General features: G+C 37.4%; 1 long non-coding RNA gene across 1 annotated transcript; it reads right to left on the reverse strand.

Moving 5' to 3' along the window:
- Positions 1 to 3714: 3714 nt before the first annotated feature.
- Positions 3715 to 16734, reverse strand: LOC121875478. The gene is made up of 3 exons (XR_006090612.1): positions 16689 to 16734; positions 12518 to 12580; positions 3715 to 3755 (listed from the first exon to the last, which is right to left on the reverse strand). It is a non-coding gene; the product is annotated as an uncharacterized LOC121875478 (long non-coding RNA).
- Between the last annotated feature and the right edge of the window lie 994 nt (positions 16735 to 17728).

Genomic DNA, 17728 nt, shown 5'->3' on the forward strand with positions numbered 1-17728 from the left:
TATCAAATTTTGGTTAACAGATCCTTAAGCAGCACATTCAGGAGTACCTATACTGAAATTTTGAACAAAATCCATTTTTTGGCCGAAAATGACAACAATTGTAAGTCTATAGCCTTAAAGGATTTTTGGCCAAAAATACTCTTTCTCTCTGAACTAAAAATTAATGTGCCTAACTATTTAAGTACATCCAAAATAATAAACAAGCACCAAGAAATGACCTCGAAAACCCATAAGTGGCGAGTAATTAGCATTGCAAAAGTAATTAAAATATTCTAAAAATCATTTGAACATTTTCTAAAAGTCATTTGAACAAGTTATAATCAAGATATCAAATTTTGGTTAACAGATCCTTAAGCAGCACATTCAGGAGTACCTATCAGGGCTGTGGAGTCGGAGTCGGAGTCGAGGAGTCAGAGGAAATTTCGGCTTGTGGAGTCTGAGTCGGTAAAATTGTCCAGACTCCGACTCCGACTGAAGCTATTCTGTTCCTAAGAACAAATATATGAACTCAGGCATATTCATTGCAGTGATTCCACTGATCCCACTAATTTTCTTAAATTATTAAAAGAATTTATTTCCATTTTATAAGCATTATTATGAATTTATTGTAGCAGGCACAGTATAGCACTATAATTTTGGACGATAGTCTCTTCTTTACCATTTGAAATTTTGAATTATATCAAATTTTGTTTAGTTGAAAACTGCACAGAGGCTCTCAGCTACAAAACAATTAGCTACAACCTGTTTCTGGTGAGATTAAGGCAAATTTAATTTAATTACTTAATCATGTAAGGTTTATCCATTTTCCTTAATAAGGTATTCATTTCTTTAATGTACATAAATATATAACTTTACTTTAAAAGGAATTGTAGGATCATCATTTAGATCCACATCAGATTATGAGCTTAAACAAAATTCATATGCTGAGATCGAATTTTTAGATATACATGTTAATGGTGTTTTCTAGTTAATATCTTGAATTCTTAATAAATTTATTTTTCTTTTGATTGAAACTTTGAAAGTCAAGCCTATCATCTTTTTGTAGTTCTTAAATATCGTCCAGATCATTAATAAAGCTGTAGCAGTATAGCCACGGTGTTTTACTTTTTACCTATGCAGGTTACAACATACAAATTACAATTAGGATGGTAGAAATAGTTGTTACAAATAGGCCAAGGAGTCGGAGTCGGAGTCGGAAGCATAAAAATTTGAGGAGTCGGAGTCGAAGGTTTTGTCTTCGACTCCACAGCCCTGGTACCTATACTGAAATTTGGAACAAAATCCATTTTTTGGCCGAAATGAAGAAAATTGTAAGTCTAAAGCCTTATAGGATTTTTGGCCAAAAATACTTTTTCTCTCTGAACTAAAATTTAATGTGCCTAACTATTTAAGTACATCCAGAATAATACACAAGCACCAAGAAATGACCTCGAAAACCCATAAGTGGCGAGTAATTAGCATTGCAAAAGTAATTAAAATATTCTAAAAATCATTTGAACATTTTCTAAAAGCCATTTGAACAAGTTATAATCAAGATATCAAATTTTGGTTAACAGATCCTTATGCAGCACTTTCAGGAGTACCTATACTGAAAATTTGAACAAAATCCATTTTTTGGCCGAAAATGACGAAAATTGTAAGTCTAAAGCCTTAAAGGATTTTTGGCCAAAAATACGTTTTCTCTCTGAACCAAAATTTAATGTGCCTAACTATTTAAGTACATCCAGAATAATACTGAAACGCAAGAAATGACCTCGAAAAGCCATGATGGCGAGTAATTAGCATTGCCAAAAGTAATTAAAAATATTCTAAAATCGTTGACATTTCTAAAAGCCGGCACCCAAGACAAGTTATAATCAAGATATGTCAAATTTTGGTTAACAGATCGTAAGCAACACATTCAGGGTACCAATACTGATTTTGAACAAAATCCATTTTTGGCCGAAGGCGGCAAAAATTGTAAGTCTAAAGCCTTAAAAGGTTTTTTGGCCAAAATACTTTTCTCTCTGAACTAAAATTTAATGTGCCTAACTATTTAAGTACATCCAGAATAATACACAAAGCACCAAGAAATGACCTCGAAAACCCATAAGTGGCGAGTATTAGCATTGCAAAAGTAATTAAAATATTCTAAAAATCATTTGAACATTTTCTAAAAGCCATTTGAACAAGTTATAATCAAGATATCAAATTTTAGTTAGCAGATCCTTAAGCAGCACATTCAGGAGTACCTATACTGAAATTTTGAACAAAATCCATTTTTGGGCCAAAATGACAAAATTTGTAAGTCTAAAGCCTTAAAGGATTTTTGGCCAAAAATACGTTTTCTCTCTGAACTAAAATTTAATGTGCCTAACTATTTAAGTACATCCAGAATAATACACAAGCACCAAGAAATGACCTCGAAAACCCATAAGTGGCGAGTAATTAGCATTGCAAAAGTAATTAAAATATTCTAAAAATCATTTGAACATTTCTAAAAGCCATTTGAACAAGTTATAATCAAGATATCAAATTTTAGTTAACAGATCCTTAAGCAGCACATTCAGGAGTACCTATACTGAAATTTTGAACAAAATCCATTTTTGGGCCGAAATGACAAAATTTGTAAGTCTAAAGCCTTAAAGGATTTTTGGCCAAAAATACGTTTTCTCTCTGAACTAAAATTTAATGTGCCTAACTATTTAAGTACATCCAGAATAATACACAAGCACCAAGAAATGACCTCGAAAACCCATAAGTGGTGAGTAATTAGCATTGCAAAAGTAATTAAAATATTCTAAAAACCATTTGAACATTTTCTAAAAGCCATTTGAACAAGTTATAATCAAGATATCAAATTTTGGTTAACAGATCCTTAAGCAGCACATTCAGGAGTACCTATACTGAAATTTTGAAAATCCATTTTTTGGCCAAAATGACAAAAATTGTAAGTCTAAAGCCTTAAAGGATTTTTGGCCAAAAATAATTTTTCTCTCTGAACTAAAATTTAATGTGCCTAACTATTTAAGTACATCCAGAATAATACACAAGCACCAAGAAATGACCTCAAAAACCCATAAGTGGCGAGTAATTAGCATTGCAAAAGTAATTAAAATATTCTAAAAAACATTTCCTAAAAGCCATTTGAACAAGTTATAATCAAGATATCAAATTTTACACGTTGTAACAGATCGTAACCCAGCACATTCAGAATTTTCATACCAAATTTTGAGACAAAATCCATTTTTGGCCGAAATGACAAAAAAATTTGGTCTAAAAAAGCCTTGAGGATTTTTGGCCAAAAATACTTTTCTCTCTGAACTAAAATTTAATGTGCCTAACTATTTAGAAATGCGTCCAGAATAATACCTGGCTTTGAAATGACCTCCAAAACCCATAAGTGGCGGAAGTAATTAGCATTACAAAAAGTAATTAAAATATTCTAAAAAATCATTTGAACATTTTCTAAAAGCCATTTGAACAAGTTATAATCAAGATATCAAATTTTGGTTAACAGATCCTTAAGCAGCACATTCAGGAGTACCTATACTGAAATTTTGAACAAAATCCATTTTTTGGCCGAAATGACGAAAATTGTAAGTCTAAAGCCTTAAAGGATTTTTGGCCAAAAATACGTTTTCTCTCTGCCTGAAAAGTGCAGCCTGCAACTCAAATAAAAGTGTTTTTTCCCTGCCCCCTAACGGCTCTGCTCTGTGCATGCTGCTGCCCTGGACTACCGCTCCCCTGGACTGCTCTGTGCTTGCTGCCCTGGCCTGCAAATTTATAGAGCCATTAAGTTTCCATTAATAAATGTCTAAATGTCATTACGTCTTTATTAACCTTTTCCAGCATTTACAATATTTTCAATTTTTACAGAAAATTGACTAAGTTCAGCTTCAGATTTTGAAGCAAAATAATTTAATGTAATACTTGAAAAAATATCTTAATTCATAATATACAAATATAATATACAAATGAAAAATATATATAAACTTGAAAAATAAACAATATATAAATAATATATATATATATATACTGTATATATAAATAAAAAAATATAAAATATAAAAAAATATATATAAATACAATATATAAATAAAAAAAATATAAATAAATAAAATATAATTAAATAAAAAAATATAAAATAAAATATATATTAAAAAATATATATAAATAAAATATATAAATAAAAATATATAAATAAAATATATAAAATAAAAAAAATAACTAAAATAACCTAAAAACCTGAAAAAATAGCTAAAAATATGAAAAAATAGCTAAAAATATGAAAAAATAGCTAAAAATATGAAAAAATTGGCATTTTTTTTATGAAAAAATGGCTAAAAATTGCAAAATTTGAGCAAAAAAATTTCCCTTTTTTTACCCTTAAGTGTTTTTTGAGTTTGCCATTGCCAGGACTAACGTTGAAAAAATTTGGTAAAAGATAATCGGAAGCGTCTCCGGAGGAAGGCCTTCAAATTATCATTCACCAATAATATAAAAAAATACAAGCATAATGGAATACCTGGCCGTGGGAAGAGTAACTCAGTAGGGGCCCAGTGGGTTACTCTCCCCACGTCCAGGTAGTCCGTTATGCCTTATAATACACAGATGCCAAGCTGGAGCTCGTAAGAATGGCACAAATGTTTTACCTCTAAAACCACACAAAAATTTATTACTCAAAATATGCCCAGGAATAATTTTGGCCATTTTTGGACTTAGAATATTTTTAAACAATGAATTTTTGGACTTAGAATAAATTTTGGACTTAGAATACTTTAAACGATGAATTTTTGGACTTGGAATATTTTAAATGATGAATGTTTAGACTTAAATATTTTAAATGATGAATTTTTGGACTTTCATTGAATAAGATCGCTGCAATTCGTACTTCGGTTTAATTCGTATGTTTCTCAAAAAATTAATTGAGCGATTTGAATTTGGAATGAATATGAAATATCTGAGTGGTTCAAAAAGTTGCCTTGGCTGTCATATACAATATTATATTTATAATTATTGTGCAAATATAAATAGTTATAAAATGTACAGTACTTACAATATTAAAGTAAATAATACAGTAATAAATAATGAGAGGTGAGATCGTAGATGATATTCCATAAGTGTAACGGCCACACTGGTAAATGAAGTAAAAACCCTCTTTGGAGAAATATAAGATGAAATTTTGGAGCTGATTTGACTATTGTGCATATTTTATCAGATGAGAAGAGATGCCCCGCCCCCTCCTCAAGAGTTACACCTGATTGGCTGTTGCAAATCTGTCCGATTTCCTCCTGAAGTAATGATGTAGCTATTTCTAAATGAGTTTATTCATAATGACCATTTCTGACGAGAAAGACATTTAGCTAAATTATTTAAAGATTCATACATTAATTATATCAAACATAAACATGTAGGAAGTTTATCAGAAATATTATACAAGAATTAACTGTTAAACTCTGGTGGCAAATTGACGCTTTCGGAGGACGCATTTAATATATACTTATTTTTACCCGCAATAATACACAAATTACGTATCTCTTCTCAGATGGGATAAAACACACTATAGGTCCCTCTTCTGCCAACTAACACAACAAAACAAGGGAGAAATACATAGAACAAAGGAAAAGTCTCCTGAGTTAGGTAGGTTGGGGATTAATCTTCTTGATGAGAGCAGTGGACCCCAGACCTGATCGTCAATACTATTACACTTTCTGAATATCATCCACATATTATCAGTTCACCTCACAATGTGCAGTAAGTCTTACAGTTATTTATTACTGTATTATTTACTTTATTATTACTGTTTGTGCACTTAAAAAATATTTGTTTGCACAGTAATTATAAATAAGATTATTTTGTGTGGCAGTCAAGGCATGGTAACTGAGTATGTTTGTTGGTTGGAATAATGAGGAACAATCTGAACAGAAAACGAACAAATAATTGAACAAAAAGATTGAGAAAGTGTGGAATAATGTCAAAATATTCGGAACTCGGTTAATTTGTATTTTCAGTAATTCGGTGGACCACAAACGGCACTATACTCTCATTGATTTGACAAAAGAGACTGCGTCACTCAAATTACCGAAAATACGAATTAACCGAGTTTCGAATATTTTGATATTACTCGACAATTCCTAAATTTTTTGTGTTCAATTACTGTATTCATTTGTTTTCTGTTCAGATTGTTCCTCATCATTCCAACCAACAAACATACTCAGGTACTATAGTAGCACCGACATTTCTTTACAACCTATCCTCATGTCATTCTTTGCCTACCTGTAACTCCCCTCCCCTCCACATTCATTTGTGTATCTCTTAACCCAGTTAGTTTCCTCCTTTCTCTCCTGAACCATCTCAGTTTAGCCTCCAGGTACTGTACTTCTCTCTGTTGCCACCCATCTTCCACATCTCACACAATCTTCTTTTCTCTTTTTATCTCTCTTTCCACTTCATCATTCCCGCCATCAACCACACTCAACGGAACATCTTTTATTATGGCCCAGCGTCTTGGTACACTGCCCCTCACTGGCTGCTTCCTAGCCTCTCTACTCATAAGAAAATGCTTCTTTTACATTCAGTTCCTTCACAATTCCCACACTCTCCTTCTTGGAACATCCACCTTCTTCCTCTCCCTCCATCTTTAAGTAACACACACACACACAAGCAACCTGTTCTAATTTCCTGACCAAAATGTAGCCAATCTGGGTTTCTGTGCCACCTGCCTTAGGCCTACACGGTCAGCCTACTTGCCCTATTCTTAAACACATGTTACATACCATCCCCAAACTCAAGTGTTCTTTCACCTTCAGTATTCCTTATTCCAAAGCCTTTCCCACCACGCACACCTTCATAACCCAGCGCGACAAATTTGGACAATAAAAATAGTTTGTTTAAACGGAGATCACTACACAATAAACTACATCTCCTAAAACAACATTAACTGCCACGACTATAACAGAATAATTGCCGCTCAAGTCACTCGACAGATTTTACGGCAACATTAAATGACGCCGAACTAATGAGATAGAATTCCTAAACGAACAATAAAATGTATTTATGGCTTAGTTTAACCTAAATGGTAAATATATGTAAAGTACCTGAACGGTTCAACAGTCTCACTAAATCACATTAATTCTAAAGTCCTTAAAAACAATTTTGTTCCTTAATTTCAAATCATATTGTGATGGAATTCTAAGTCCTGGTAAAATTAAAATATAAATTTAGCCAAATTATACCTGGATAAACAGTGATAAATAAAGGTGTTGTGGTTTATAATTAAAATAAGACAAATTGTTAATCTTCCAGAGCCACAGCTAAACACCTCAGTTTAATATTGACCTCCACCTCACACTACAACAGAGTAACACCTGTGATGAAACAACATTATCAGGGAAAAGATCAACATATTTACATACACTAGACTACTTTAGATAGATAGATATATAATTATTATGTAAACTTATCACATAAGCTTACAATTGGTTCAACCTGCATATAGACAATGTAGGTATACAGTTCAGCATGTATATAGCTAATACAGGTATACAGTTCACCATGTATATAGACAATACTGTATAGGTATACAGTTCAGTATATTGTATTAGCCTCTGTCACATTAATATTATATAAATATGAGCTCAGGACATATATTCATTATATACATTCTATCACCCAGACTATTGAGCATACAGCTACATAAGGATTTGTTCTGTCACACCTCCTAGGGTGTACAGCCCATAAACATTTGTTCTGTCACACCTCCTAGGGTGTACAGCCCGTAAACATGTGTTCTGTCACACCTCCTAGTGTGTACAGCCCATAAACATGTGTTCTGTCACACCTCCTAGGGTGTACAGCCCATAAACATTTGTTCTGTCACACCTCCTAGGGTGTACAGCCCATAAACATGTGTTCTGTCACACCTCCTAGTGTGTACAGCCCATAAACATGTGTTCTGTCACACCTCCTAGGGTGTACAGCCCATAAACATTTGTTCTGTCACACCTCCTAGGGTGTACAGCCCATAAACATTTGTTCTGTCACACCTCCTAGGGTGCACAGCCCATAAACATTTGTTCTGTCACACCTCCTAGGGTGTACAGCCCATAAACATTTGTTCTGTCACATCTCCTAGGGTGTACAGCCCATAAACATTTGATCTGTCATACCTCCTAGGGTGTACAGCCCATAAACATTTGATGTCACACCTCCTAGGGTGTACAGCCCATAAACATTTCTTCTGTCACACCTCCTAGGGTGTACAGCCCATAAACATTTGTTCTGTCACACCTCCTAGGGTGTACAACCCATAAACATTTGATCTGTCACACCTCCTAGGGTTTACAGCCCATAAACATTTCTTCTGTCACACCTCCTAGGGTGTACAGCCCATTAAACTACAGACTCAACCCTCAGTGTGTGGTAGGCTGTTTAGTTAATGACCTGTTGAAGTGTGGTTACTGTCCAGTCACCAGACTCAAGAGAGTTCAGCCCAGTTCACAGCCCGACACGATGCCCTAAAGTGAGACCAGCTCTCCGGGCTGTACCTCTCTCTAATTATATCAGCTAATTACAAGCCAATAGCTAATGCTCATTAGTCTGTCAATACCAAATAATTGTACAGACATTACTACCCAATATAACTATTAAATCAGCATGTGTGTTTACATTAAACCAAGGAACGAGTGAAGAGAACATTATCTGTGTGTCTTGCTTAACTTACAAGCTAAGATAATTGCAAGTACAACTCAGGACAGCTGTGACAATTTAAACTATCTACGACTGTATCAAAGGTAACATGACGTGAGATGACCCTATATCTCTCATATCAAAGGGTGAGATATTCTATATCTACTCCAACATATCAAGGTATGACCCTATATCTCACTCAGCTGCATCAAAGGTGACATGACGTGAGATGACCCTACATCTCACTCAGCTGCATCAAAGGTACCAGCGACTAACCTACACTCGTTCAGGCAAGTGTTAACAAGTGAGATAGTTTGGTATCTTACCACAGCTAAAACAATATAGACAACCCAGGTATACAGTTCACCATGTATATAGACAACACAGGTATACAGTTTAGTATATATTGTGGAAAATGTATAATTCCATGTAATAATTAAGAATTGTAAATAAAACCTGGTAACAATCTGCCCAGTGGAGCCTTGAAGCAACTATCCTCATTTACTCAGTGAGCATTATAGAGGAACAGTCCTTTGTGTTCCTGACCTGCATCTGATAATGGCTGAACCACATCAAGGTCAAAAGTAAGTAATAATAAATGGCCGTTATAAACCATCAAGTGCCGTTGAGGACGTCTGTGTTGTGGCCTTCTGAATCCTGCCAAGTTAAACCTTTTAAGGAAGGTCTTCACTCCCTGCAGTAGTTTGTAACAGGTGGGTCAGACCTGCACAGTACCACACCACCGACTTAATGCCAAAATATTTATCATTGTCACCTCAGATCCACTACATCCTCACACAATAATAATTCTTGGCTTTTACACAATAAAGGCCAGAGGAGAGATGGAGTGGCAAGAGAAGGCCACCTTATAGTTGTGTGTGATCAAGACTCATTCATCAGTGGCATAAATGTTAAAGCTCACTATGGCCGAGTCAACATTAAATTAGGATTCACGTAGCGACGTCGTAATTACCAGTAATGAGCCGTTTAGGCAGTTGGTCTGTTAAAACTGTACAGTATGGGAGGAAACTGTAGTATTGTACCTGCAGAAAACCTGCCATGTTTGTTAGTGAGGGTAACATCTGTCCCAGGCTGGGCAATGAACCCAGGACACCACTAAAGATATACAACTCCTGATGTATCTGAGAGACAATCACCAGTGTTTTGGTATAAAAACAATAAACAATATTTTCATGGTTCTATATCACTAAAGTGGTCTAGTTGCTGAATACATTGGACATTTTCCTGCAAATATTTGTATTCCAGGTATTAATCACATGCATTGTCAACTGTCTATCATGGTTAGTACAGTAGTTCTGTCTACAGTACATATAAGACAGATATACTGTAGACAGATGGACAGAAAGATGTAGAGAGATATACCATATTTCCCACCATATAAGACATATATTTTTATTACGTCGGCAGGAGTCAGCCCAAGAATGGGGAGCACATCCCTGTCTCCCACATCTTTAGTGAAAAAATGTCAAATGGCATGCAGTATTTTGTCCTTCCTCTTATTTATTATCATTATTTTTATCCGTTCTTCACATTGGCGAGGGTCAACTGTACTGTACATGTTATGGAACACATTGCAATTCCTTTTATGAAAGTTTAGTTTAGGTGAACTTTCTTGAGACTATAAACCTTTCATGCTATATCTATATCTGTGGTTGCCTTTAATATGGTGAGAAATACAGTACAGTAGTATAGATAGATAGACAGATAGATAGATAGATAGACAGATAGATAGATAGATAGCCTGAAACTTAGATAGAATGCAAGAACAAAATCATCATCACCACCCAAATCATACAGCCATTCTCCTGCAGTCTGTCTTGTCAGGTTCTAAGATCATTTCTTACAATCTCTCCCCATGTCATTCTTGGCCACCTACCACTGGCTCTCCTCCTCACCACATTTAGACTCATGCACCACTTAACCCAGCTGGTCTCATCCATTCTCCCCACACTCCCGATCTCGGTCTACTTATACGTAAATCTTGGCCGATACTCTCAATACCCAGCCGCCCTCTTAGCTCTGAACGGCGATTCTCATCTTTCAGCGTCACAGTACACATCCACCTCACCATTCTCATTTCAGCTCACTCAAGACTGCATATGTCATCCTCTTTAACTGCCCATGTTTCACGGATATATAACACCACACTTCTCACACCAGTTGTATACATTCTTACTTTCATGTGATGGGAAAGTCCCCATGCTGACAATAAAGACAAGAATTCCCAAAACCTCCTCCAGCCATTGTCACCCAGGCAGCAGAACTCATCCATGACTCACAACACAGCAACCTTCAGCACCCCATCCAGCACTGATCATGTCACCCAGGCAGCAGAACTCATCCATGACTCACAACACAGCAGCCTTCAGCACCCCCTCCAGCACTGATCATGTCACCCAGGCAGCAGAACCCATTCCATGACTCACAACACAGCAGCCTTCATCACCCTCTCCAACACTGATCATGTCACCCAGGCAGCAGAACTCATCCATGACTCACAACACAGCAGCCTTCAGTACCCCATCCAGCACTGATCATGTCACCCAGGCAGCAGAACTCATCCATGACTCACAACACAGCAACCTTCAGCACCCCCTCCAGCACTGATAAGGGCACCCAGGCAGCAGAACTCATCCGCTGGGCTCCGCCAGCACAGCAACCTTCAGCACCCCCTCCAGCACAGTCTGGCCTGCGCCCAGGCAGCAGGCCCCATTCCGCGAGCTCTCGCAGCAGCCTTCAGCACCCTCCGGCACTGATCATGTCACCGAGCAGGCAGGTATTCCGCGACTCACAACACGGCAGCCTTCTTTCTGCAGCACTAGTCCATCACCCAGGCAGCAGAACCCATTCCATGACTAAACACAGCAACCTTCAGCACCCTCCAGCACTGATCATGTCACCCAGGCAGCAGAACTCATCCATGACTCATAACACAGCAACCTTCAGCACCCCATCCAGCACTGATTATGTCACCCAGGCAGCAGAACCCATTCCATGACTCACAACACAGCAGCCTTCAGCACCCCCTCCAGCACTGATCATGTCACCCAGGCAGCAGAACCCATTCCATGACTCACAACACAGCAACCTTCAGCACCCCCTCCAGCACTGATCATGTCACCCAGGCAGCAGAACTCATCCATGACTCATAACACAGCAGCCTTCAGCACCCCATCCAGCACTGATTATGTCACCCAGGCAGCAGAACCCATTCCATGACTCACAACACAGCAGCCTTCAGCACCCCCTCCAGCACTGATCATGTCACCCAGGCAGCAGAACCCATTCCATGACTCACAACACAGCAGCCTTCAGCACCCCCTCCAGCACTGATCATGTCACCCAGGCAGCAGAACTCATCCACACAGTCCACGGATAATCTTCAGTGTTGAGTTTCTTCAGTCTTGTCATGGACACATATTTACCTGCACATACATAACACTTACAGTCAGCAACATCCTGCAGTCTGCCATCCACTCCACTGTACATCTTGTGTACCCACCTTCCTCACTCACTGTACCTCTTGTGTACCCACCATCCTCATTCACTGTACCTCTTGTGTACCCACCTTCCTCACTCACTGTACCACTTGTGTACCCACCATCATTCACTGTACCTCTTGTGTATCCACCTTCCTCACTCAATGTCAATATCTTTCTTACTGATAGCATAGATATAGATAAGACAGATGCTTGTATATATAAAGACAGTCTGATAGATGATATAGATACCAAACAGACAGACATACAGGTATTGAAAGACTGATAGAAAGATATAGAAGCACAGATAGATAAAGATAGACAGTTAGACAGACATAAAGACATACTTGTAGCAGCAGAGTCTCCATGATCCAGTTGTTAATTTCTCAAGGGTTTAGTCGTTAACACATCTGGAACAAACAAACAAAAACAGTTAATATACACAACAGTTTATGATAAAAATATGTCCATAAATTAATAGTTATTCAGTACAGCAGTTGTTTGTTTTCCAATGTCGTATGTTTCCATTAGAACAGTATTGCTCACACCACATTCTAGTTTCTTAATTATTTCAAGTTTGTCACTCAATTTCAACGAGTTATTCTTTCTCTTCACACAACGAAGTTTATCACCTATAGGAGCCATTATCATGGGCTTGTACAGTACTCTGTAAATGGAAAGAGTAAGACTCAAAATAATGTTATGTTACACCGGTATTCTATTCATACTGTGCTTGATATAATGCATTCACGGAAATGTAATATTTTTGCTGAAATGGCGTACGTATCACAGTGGAAAGTTGGATAAAATCGTGACGAAAACAATGACTTAATCTTTCTTTCGTTCAAAAGATGTTACCGTAATCCCTTTTCGAATGGTTTTCAGTTAAAAAACTGTTGTATTACAATAATATTCTATCCTAATTGACTTGAATAAATTCTACGATACCATATTTCTGAATATTTTCATTAAAATCCATCAAAATCATTTTCCTTGTCATCGTCTGCAGCACCAAACAGCTTCTCCCAGTCCTCTCCTTGAACGGGGCTAGAGGGTACGTGTTTTTCGAATCGTTTTCAGTTAAAAAACTATTACATCACACGTATATTTTACTTAAACTGCGCCCGAATGAATATATTCTTGGAAATAAATAGTGTTGCTGAAACGTGATGTATTTCAATGTAAATTAGGATAAAAATACATGACGAAAACAAAAGACTTTACCTAAGCTTCCGATGTTCTTAAGATGTTACTCGTTTTTTTAATAGTTTTCGGATGAAATTCTGTTATATTACAATGATATTCTATTCATACTGTGCTTGATATAATACATGTAATAGTTTTTTAACTGAAAACGATTCGAAAAACACGTACCCTCTAGCCCTGTTCAAGGAGAAGACTGGGAGGAGCTCTTTGGTGCTTAAGACGATGACAATGAAATAGATTTTGATGGATTTTAATGAAAATATTCAGAAATATGGTATCGTAGTACTTATTTAAGTGAATTAGGATAGAATATTATTGTAATACAACAGTAGTGAAGACGTGGAGGAGGCGGAGGCATAGAGCGGGGAGGTGCGGTGACTGGCGGCAGCAGGGACGAGTGGGGATGCCAGCCAGTACATTACGGATGTACAGTATTAATTGATTTTATAGCTCTTTTTGCATTTTAATATTAAATACCGTACATTACGTTTCAACAAAACTACTATTTATTTCTGAGAATATGGAAATGTAATATTTTTGCTGAAATGACATACATATTACAGTGGAAAGTGGGATAAAATTGTGACGAAAACAATGACTTTCGCTTTCTTTCGTTCAAAAGATGTTACCGTAATCACTTTTCGAATGGTTTTCAGTTGTGGGATTATGAGGCTAATGATAGGATAGAATATTATTGTAATACGGTACGGTACAACAGTTTTTTAACTCAAAACCATTCGAAATGCGATTACGGTAAAATCTTTCGAAAAGTCGTCATGTTGTCAACTATTATTCTGATATATTGAGTAAGTTAGTGGCTCATCTTGTGATGTATTTTTAATGAAATATTTATTAGATTTTCTTTTGTTTCAAATTTAATTAACAAAGATTGATGTTTCAAATGTAATGAAAAAAAATTTATGTACAGTATCTATAAATAAACTTTAAAAAATGAATACTTTGTTTTACATCGTCCTGTTGTACTGCGCACATCATTGTCATTCCTAAAAATCCCATCTAATTCATATTACGCTACATAACATTCAAATGCACAGCGCTTGTAGAACCCCAGAAAACGGGAAACATTGAGAAAGGACAACTCACCTACTCAAGGTTCCTAGACCCTGTGTTGTATTGTACCCAGGTATAGTTATATCATATCACGTGTATGTATTCATAGCATTAAGGATCACTCAGGGTAGGCATAAGATGAATGTTAAAGTCCAGTTGAGCCGGACTAGGGTACTGTAAGACTAAGTGTGGATCAGGGTTTGAAGGTCCTACTATTTACGTCTGTGAGCGTGTAGCGAACCTAACTCCAACAGATATCATATGAAAATACATGAGAACAATGATCTGGAAAAAGGATAAATGTATCAGGACTATGTGAGGTGTTGACAGTGATCTAGAAACTATACTGGAAAGGAAATATCGTGTATGCGTCGGTATGAATTTAATACACCTCGTAGCCTCACGTGACATATACCCACGACAGGTACAGTGATCAGAGAACCTTATGTCTGTGTTCAAATAGTGCACTGTGTGAGAGGAGGATCCCTCATTACAGTTTTTTAAGTGAAGTTGATACACCCCCGCCATGATCATTCGGCTTTTGTTTCAAGGCGCGTCATGTACCCGCCTCAGATGCCCGTTGATATTAAAATCCCAGGCATTTAACCAAGCACTAGCAAACCAAGACCTGACATTAGTGTATAAGTTAGGATTAATATATGTGTTTATAAGAAATGAGTGACAATATACCGTAAAGTGTTCAGGGGAGAACCATAAGAAACAAAAATGTAAATTGAGGATTGGAAACTGTAGGCCTATGTGACGAGAAGCGGCGGGAAGCCGGCCTTAGTCTTTCCCGTTCTGCCGTCAACACAGGTCAGTGTCCTAGCGGGCTATATCCCGCCCTACAATTAAGGTTGATAAATAACAGTGACTACAGTTTAAAGCTTTGCCGGATATATAAGTGTGATAGGGATGTGTTAAGGGATGGGATAACCGCCCGTCAGGCATTATTGCTCAGTCTTTCCCGTTCTGCCGTCAACACAGGTGCCACGTGGTTGGGGTATCTTGCCGCCCGGCCGCCATTGTCTCCTGGAGCGCCACACCAGGTGGGGAATTACTCCCCACTATACCAGTCCACTATGAACCGGTGGATTCCCAGCGCACCACTCCACATGAATAGTCACAACTAAGGAGACCGTGAGAAACTGCGGTCGTCACTTGGAGCGACCTATAATACCAGGCGTAGAAATAGTGCTGGTATGTCTCTAGGTGAAGCCCTCGTCTTTACCCACCGAGGGCGGTGTGCGAACGAGGTGCCCGTTGTGTATACCTAAAAGTCACAAGGAGTCACATACTTGCAGGTATGGAGTGTAACAGGTGTGTTGAGATGGTGCTACTATATATGATAACCGACGGTGCTACAAGCCACACCAGTGGACCAGTCTGATGTGTTAAGGGATATTGTAAGAAGGAACGACCGAGATACGGCGTTCACCGATTGTTATGCAATAAGTGGGTGGATGACCCGCCAGTAATGTAAGAGTCTGGGGCCCAGCTGGGTAACCACAATTCCGTTGTTCTTCTGAGGAAGGCCAATTCATGTATGTTTTTTTACCAGTATGTTTTATAAGGAATAAATCAATTAAGACATGTTATGGTTTCCCCCTTCTTTACCCTCATCGATCTGGTCAATGGAAAACCTAACCCAATGCCTAGTCCACTCTGCCTGCTACCTAACGAGCTACATGCTGTCCAGAGGGGGTCTGGTGGCAGAGACCCTTAGACATTAAGATTAGAGTTAAATTATCCCCTTAGATTTAGTGACCCCCAGATCTAGCAGTATACTGTGTATACCATACCATGCATTTGGTTACTTTGGGCTTGCTATTATGATGTAAGAGATCTGCCCTGGCAGCTGTACCGACACTCACAGCCGGTGGTGCGTCGTTTCCATTGTTTACTGGTAGTTCCTGGTAAATATTTTTCAACCTAACGAAACTATTAGCCGTTTAGAGGTCAACCCCTAATTTTTTGCCAAATAATTTGGTCTTAAAAACTCGAACTACACACAGGTATACATGGTAAATAAGGACATGGGGGGGCCAGGGGTTTTTTAGGGGGGGGGGAGGCAAAAGTACACGGATTTTTAACATTCATGGGTATCTCTCTTACCTAACCCCCGTGTATGTTTAGGGCTGACTGTATGTATGCATGCATAAAACAAGTAGAGTATTAATAAACATGATGGTTCATGTGCTATAACAGGAACAGGTACTGCAGTAAGAGGTGTAGTATTACCTGGGCCTCGGCCATATCCTGCCAAACACTGTGCCTTTAACCTCTCCGAACCTCTTCGTTTTGACGATATAATCAAAGATAGCCGTTCTTTCCTCGTGGGAGTAGTATACATCTTTTCTGTAAAAGAAAACTTATGATAATATACTTTGTTTAATATTTGTTCACACAACTAAAAGGAATATCCTTCCTTCTTTAGGCATTTGCCTCCAGGTGTAATGTTAACCTACATCTATTGAGGATAAAATCTTTCACCTACAAATTGACAATAACACATTTGCTGTAATCAGACATATCTAGTTGCCTCAACCCCAACAATAACCGAATTTTTTCTTCCAAATTTTCTTATTATTGTGGACTAATACTGTAAAACAAGTTAATGATCACCAAAAACAGCACTCGTCTTACACCCCCCTCATAAACCCCCCCAAAATAAAATAATAATAATAAACTCATTTGCCTATCAGTATTTATCTTTCCGTCCCTATTATTAGCCAGAGATTTATAATATTGCTAAGTATAATAGTGTGAAATAATAAGGAAACACCACTATAAAGGTGCTCCTCTACTTAAGAACGTTAAAGAAAATTCCAGATAAAACAAACATTACCTAAGAGGAGAAGAGTGAGCCAGATTTTAAGGCTGTATTAAAGGGTATAGCTGGGCTTAATATCCATCATCTTTTCAGTTTTTACAATAAGTTTGGTATCTACAGGAGTAAAGTTGGACTTACAAACAAGCCTCAAGAACGTAACTCTTTCGCAAGTAGAGGAGCATCTGTACTTCATTTTTTTCTCAGCTGAGAAAAGATGCCCCGCCCCATGACTGTATTGCTCTAATTTTATCCAAAATTTTATTATAACATGCATATTATCTCGATATTACTACATATTAATTCACAGAAATAAACAAACATGTTGTCAGTGAAGAAGAACACTCACCTCAACCCAAGAAACAGGAAGTTTGCAGGTGTAAGTCCTGGACCCACTCTCCAGAGGATTTTTTCAAAGCACACTAAGTCTCGGTAATTTCCAGGAAGGTCA

The sequence above is a fragment of the Homarus americanus genome, unplaced genomic scaffold (genome assembly GCF_018991925.1).
Source record: "Homarus americanus isolate GMGI-L3 unplaced genomic scaffold, GMGI_Hamer_2.0 scaffold6966, whole genome shotgun sequence".
NCBI lineage: Eukaryota > Metazoa > Arthropoda > Malacostraca > Decapoda > Nephropidae > Homarus > Homarus americanus.